Source organism: Octodon degus, unplaced genomic scaffold (genome assembly GCF_000260255.1).
Source record: "Octodon degus isolate 3935 unplaced genomic scaffold, OctDeg1.0 scaffold00012, whole genome shotgun sequence".
Taxonomy (NCBI): Eukaryota; Metazoa; Chordata; class Mammalia; order Rodentia; family Octodontidae; genus Octodon; species Octodon degus.
In genome coordinates, this window is record NW_004524588.1 from 21,596,548 (window position 1) to 21,602,225 (window position 5,678).

The window sequence follows — 5,678 nt, forward strand, 5'->3', positions numbered from 1 at the left end:
TGTTGTGTCCAAGAACTGTTTAGACACAGGGATTCAGATTAGGAAAAAGGATGAAAGTTCCTGCAGTCATGGATAAAAAGCATGAATAACTCTCGGAAGTCACTGCCGTCAGAAGCTAGAGATGGTGGTCTTTCATTAAGGGCAGCAGTTATTGCCCTGAGTCTGGGAGTAGTGCACAGGAGTGCCCACCCTTGGAGGATTCTGGCAGGTCTCCTGATGGTCCCAGGTGAGCCACTGTGGGATTAAGGGGGGGGAGCAGTTATGGATGTTTTGGAAAAGTAAATTTTCTTTTCTTATAAGGAAAGTTGTGGCTTGATTCGCAAGTCCACTTACCTTGACCGATTCCCACATCAGTCTATGATCTCGTGTTTAACACTTGCTAGCTTATATTAGGCTTAACTTTCCTTGAAGGAAAAATGGATTGGAAGGAAGCCAAATTGTCATCATTGTTGGAACATCTCCTTATAAAGATATGCATATTTTAGTAAGTCTAAAACAGTTTTGAGGGGCTGGAGAGATGGCTCAGTGGTCTAAAGCACCTACTTGGAACTAGCTTGGCAAAGCATCAGGGACCGCGGTTCAATCCCCCAGCACCACATGCCAGCCAGCCGCGCCCCCTGGTGGGCTGAGCTGGCCACACACACACACCTCTCTCTCTCTCTCTCTCTCTCTCTCTCTCTCTCTCTCTCTCTCTAATAAATAAAAAAAATAAAAAAAAAATAAAACAGTTTTGAAAATTGGGTAACAATGTTCTCTTCCCAGGACCTCTTGAAATACTATTTTGAACTATATTTATCAAGTAATACAGTAATTATGACTGGGAAACTTATTTTCTTAGACTCTTTCATAAAAACAGAAATTAAAATAATATATACTGAGTCATCAGGAGGAATCAGTTATGATATTCACTTTCGTTTTTGGTAATTCATAGATTCCCTGTGAAACATACACTGGTGTTGAAGATTACTAGCTATAATATTTTCTTGAAACATTTTTGACTGTCTTTTTTTAAAGAGAGAGGACCAAATAACATTATGAAATACTTCCTATATGAAACTTCTGTTTCCCAGTGAATATTATTCACAACCCGAGGAATAGAACAGTATGATAATTCCCAGTTCATAGGTTAGAAAAATGAGTTTCAGAGAGATTAAATAACAAGTATTTTAGGTTGTGAATAATATAAGCATGTGGTATATTATTTTTATTTGTAATGCTGTTGATTTTAACTGTACAAAACAGAAGTTGAGCAATGACTTAATGAAAATTAACAAATATCTTATTTTTTTCAAATGTATCTAAAAAGACATGGCCTACAGGGTCTCACCACACAGATCAGACTTGTAGTGATCCTCCTGTTTTCAGCCTTCCAATTGCTGCGATTACAGGCGCGTGCCACCACGCCCAGTCTCAATCTCAGTTTCGGCATGCCCCAGGGGTGGGGCTGGTATGACATGCTGGGGATCAAACCCTGGTCCCTGTGTCTGCCTATCAAGTGCTTTAATCTGCTGAGCTATTTGGCCAGCCCTTAAGTTTAATATTGATATATTATACTTTTTTATACTTATTAATATGATAATAGTTAATGTATAGTGATGGTTATTTGTATTGCCAAAACTTTATTTTGACAACACAGAGTTCATGTACTTTGTATTCAACAGCTTCATATCAAGAATGCCACGGCTGAGATTTCTTTTTATGTCCTTAGTGGTTCACTTATAGATAATTTTATACATTTGACAAATCAGTTACTGAAGTTCACAAAATTATGCCAAATAGCAGATGACAGAGTTTTCTATTTTTAGTGCATGCTTGCATCACACTACAGTCACGTGGCTGGGGGGACTGAGACATGCATGTGGAACATCCTCTTTCCCGCCCCACTGCCCCAGCTCTTGGTCTCCCCAGTTGAAAAAGATCTGTCTCCCTACTTCCTATTATCTGTGTTTTATTTTTCTCTTTTCTTATTTTTTGTGTTTCTTAGTGAGATAACTTGGACTCGATTATTACCTTTTGGTTTACTGTACTATGTTGAGGTTCAATCTTTATATCTGATCTTTATGTGCATTTCTGTCAGTTTGATTACATAACTTAATAAAAATAAATATTGAGGGCTGGGGATATAACTCAGTGGCACAGCCTCTGCCTGGCAAGCATGAAGTCCTGTATTTGATCCCTGGTGCCAAAAAGAAAAAAAAAAAAAAAAAAAAAAAGAAAAAAAAATGCCAGGACTTTGAGATATTTTGAAAGCAGTATAAGAGAGTACATATAGACTTTGACTGATTTTGTGTAGCCTTAAAAGCTGTTCTCTAAGCATCTTATATAGATAAATGAACATATAAATACGTATACTAATAGGCAGTTTTTCAACCTGTATACTGATGGATAGGCAATTGGAACTAAGAAGCAGCGGATCCTATGGATGGCATTCTGGGCTTGGACCAGTTATTAGCAATACAGATGTTGCTCCTTGTGGTAAGGCACTGGTAAGTTTTGGTATAATCTAGCAGTGCTGGTGTTAGAACTTTTATTAATGACGTTCTGGGATGGGTTACATGGAGCAGAGAATGAACGTCTCAGCATTTGACAGACACCCGGAAAACAGTAGCCATGAGGAAGGTGGACCTAGGGAATGTCACTCAGCACTAGTGAATTCTATGATAAAAGGAAACAATAGCTTCACATCTATTAATTAAAGCAAAGAGTGAAAGTCAGGGGGCCTCCAGCACATTGCTTAATGACTTAGCACCTACAGTAGGAGGACAGACAGATGGAGGTTGGGCGCTGAACAGCGGTGTGGAGCGGAAGGCTGAATTCTCAGCCCAGGCGAGTCTTCTGTGTCAACATCAGCTGGTTAGGGAGAGGCAGGATTCTGGGCTGAGGATATTTGTAAAGGTTCACTTTGGATTTGGGGACCCTCTAACTCCTTGGAACCGCCTGGGGTGAGAAGAGGCCAGCTGTCCATTATTAGAAGATGGAAAGTATCTCTCTCTAGCTTAAATATCATGCAGAAGACCCAGTTGAGGCAGCTCCTTCTGGCAGGGCTTTTCTTTTGCAGGACCTTTCCTGCTGGCCAGGTATGTGATGGTGCAGGTATTTGCATAGCTCACCTGGGGGAATACTGGCCTGGTGAAGAAGGATAAATAGCTAAAGGGGAGGTGAATGTGACTCATCTATTCTGCCAGGAACTGTGAGGACAGAGTAGGAGAAAACCTTGAGGGCGCTAGATCTTGAGGGGAGGATATAAAACTGACTTAGAAAGAATTTTTTAGCAGGAAAATGTTTTCTTTGGATACTCTATGATCACAGGAGATGAGCTTATATGGTGCTGGCATTTTCATGCAAACTTAAGGAAAAATATTTCTCATTTAAAAAAAGCAGAGAGCAGACATATTAGAATTTCCATGATAAGCAAGTGAGAAAAGTGGGAGTTCTGGAGTGGGTCTTGTATATGTGAAGGTCACTTGCTTGGGGCACCCTTGAAGATACTTCATTTACTGAGAATAAGGGGGCCTCTGAAGAGGGCGCCAGCCAGGCTCACTGAGAACACAGAGATACTTTTCATGACCTCTGCAGGCTCCTAGAGGAGCTGAGGCCGGGTGTGTCAGGCATTTACTATCGCAGGCAAAGAGCAACAGTACCACGGCGGTCGTCGGTCGTCGTGCGTCACCCAGGTGTCATGGACTTTGCTTGAGGGCGACTGTCTTGGTTATTTTTCTCTTGCTGTTGAGACAAAATGCCTGACACCGAAAATTAAGGGAGGAAAGGTTTATTTAGCGCCCAATCTGTGGAGGTTTCAATCTGTAATCAGCTGGCTCCAAGGCCGAGCTCACAGGGGCAGCAGTTCAAGGCAGCAGAAGACAGCAAAGCAGCAAGGGCAAGAATGGGGAGAGCGCGCCGCACTGCCTCCCTTACACTGTAGGTAAGCGGGCTCTCTGCCCCAGGGTGGGGGTGGCACCCACACCATCTCCTGCCCTCCTCTTGCACAGACTCAGGATGTTTAGGAAGTGAGGACCCTGCTGAGTGGCTTAAACATCTGAGCTTCAGGTTGACACAATGCGTCAGCCATTACAGTGATGTACACCCCTATTTCTGTGAGTATTGGCTGCTACTGCCCTCAGGGAACTGGCGGACCCGAGGTATTGTCCTTTCCAGGCAGCCCCGTTCTGCCAGTAATTGACCAATGGGAAGATCTCAAGGGTTGAGACAATTTTCAAGAGTGCTTCTAATTCTCAGAATATGTGGAGTAGGTTAAAGTTTTGCATATTGACATGAGCTATACAAAAGTAACCAAGGAGGACACTTAATATAGTTAGGTGTTATATTTGAAGTAGTATTTCTGGTAAAGTGGGTTAAAATTACTTTATACACGTGCTATATTTCTGTCAAATTGGTAATTGTATTCTTTACTAGCACATGAAGAAGATAAATTTAAAAAAAGATTGTGTTTACAAGGGAGGAGCAACAACGTACACTCACAATGTTATCCCAAGATGATGTGAATTCTGTTTGTTATGGTTGAATCTAAAGAGACCTGACGTTCTGGGCCAGAGGCCACTTCTCCCTTGTATTAACGGTGTCATGTAAGTGGGATCTGCTGACCAGGAAATGAAAACACAGGTGCACTGATAAGACACCTGTGCTCAGGAAGCTAGGAGGAGAAGGCCCCAAAATTCAGAAATGGGAGCCAGGTGTGGTGACGCACCCTCTAATCCCAGCACTTGGGAGGCGGAAGCAGAAGGATCATTGAAGTTTGAGGCCAGCCTGGGCTACAAAGTGAGCTCAAGGCCAGCCTGAGCTGCCTCAAAAAGATCAAAAGCAAAACAAAACAAAAACAACAACAAAAAACCCAAACCAAACCTGTGGGAGGCTCAATAACTCCAGGCCTCCAATCCTATTGCAAGTGAGTCTTTTCCTAAATCCTGTGAATCTGCCACATCATGACTCTGCGCCACATATCCCTTAATGGTCACCTGAGTGCCTCTGACCTATAAAATCCTCTTGGTGCATCAGCGTTATTGGTGACACTGACTTCCTCTTCTCCTACCTCTGCTGAGCTAAGCTCCTAATTCTTCTTACCCCGCCTATTTCCCATAAGTTTCCTGCTATGCCCCGGAGGTGGGACTTCCTGTCCTTGCCCAGTTGCCTAGTTACTCGCACCTTTTTACCTGCCGCGTCATTTCCCTATGCCTCCACTATATATACCTATAGTTTCCTTTGAATAAACGAGACTTGATCAGAATCCTGTTTTGTCTCCATTTCTTGCGTCTCCTGTCCTTTGTCCCCTCCTCAATTCCCCACTCCTCTCCCAGGTGACCTTCGTGGACTGACCCACTGGTTCAGGACAAGTGGCACCCAACAAATGGGGTACCTGGTATGGAGGATTCAGCAACAGAACTGTTGGAGAGCGAGCGCAAGAGAGAAAGTAAAAGAGGCCCGCACCGCAGTTGCCTGCTGCGACGTCTGAACCTCGGTAAGCGATGGAACCCCTTTCCCTTCCTTTCAGCAATGGGACAGACATTAAGTGAACATGAGATATTTGTAGAAAGTTTGAGCAAAGCATTAAAGGTGCGAGGAGTAAAGGTGAAAATTAAGGATTTGTGTCAATATTTTGAATATATTAAACAAGTTTGCCCATGGTTCCCTATTGAAGGAACTATTGATCAGGGGTGATGGAA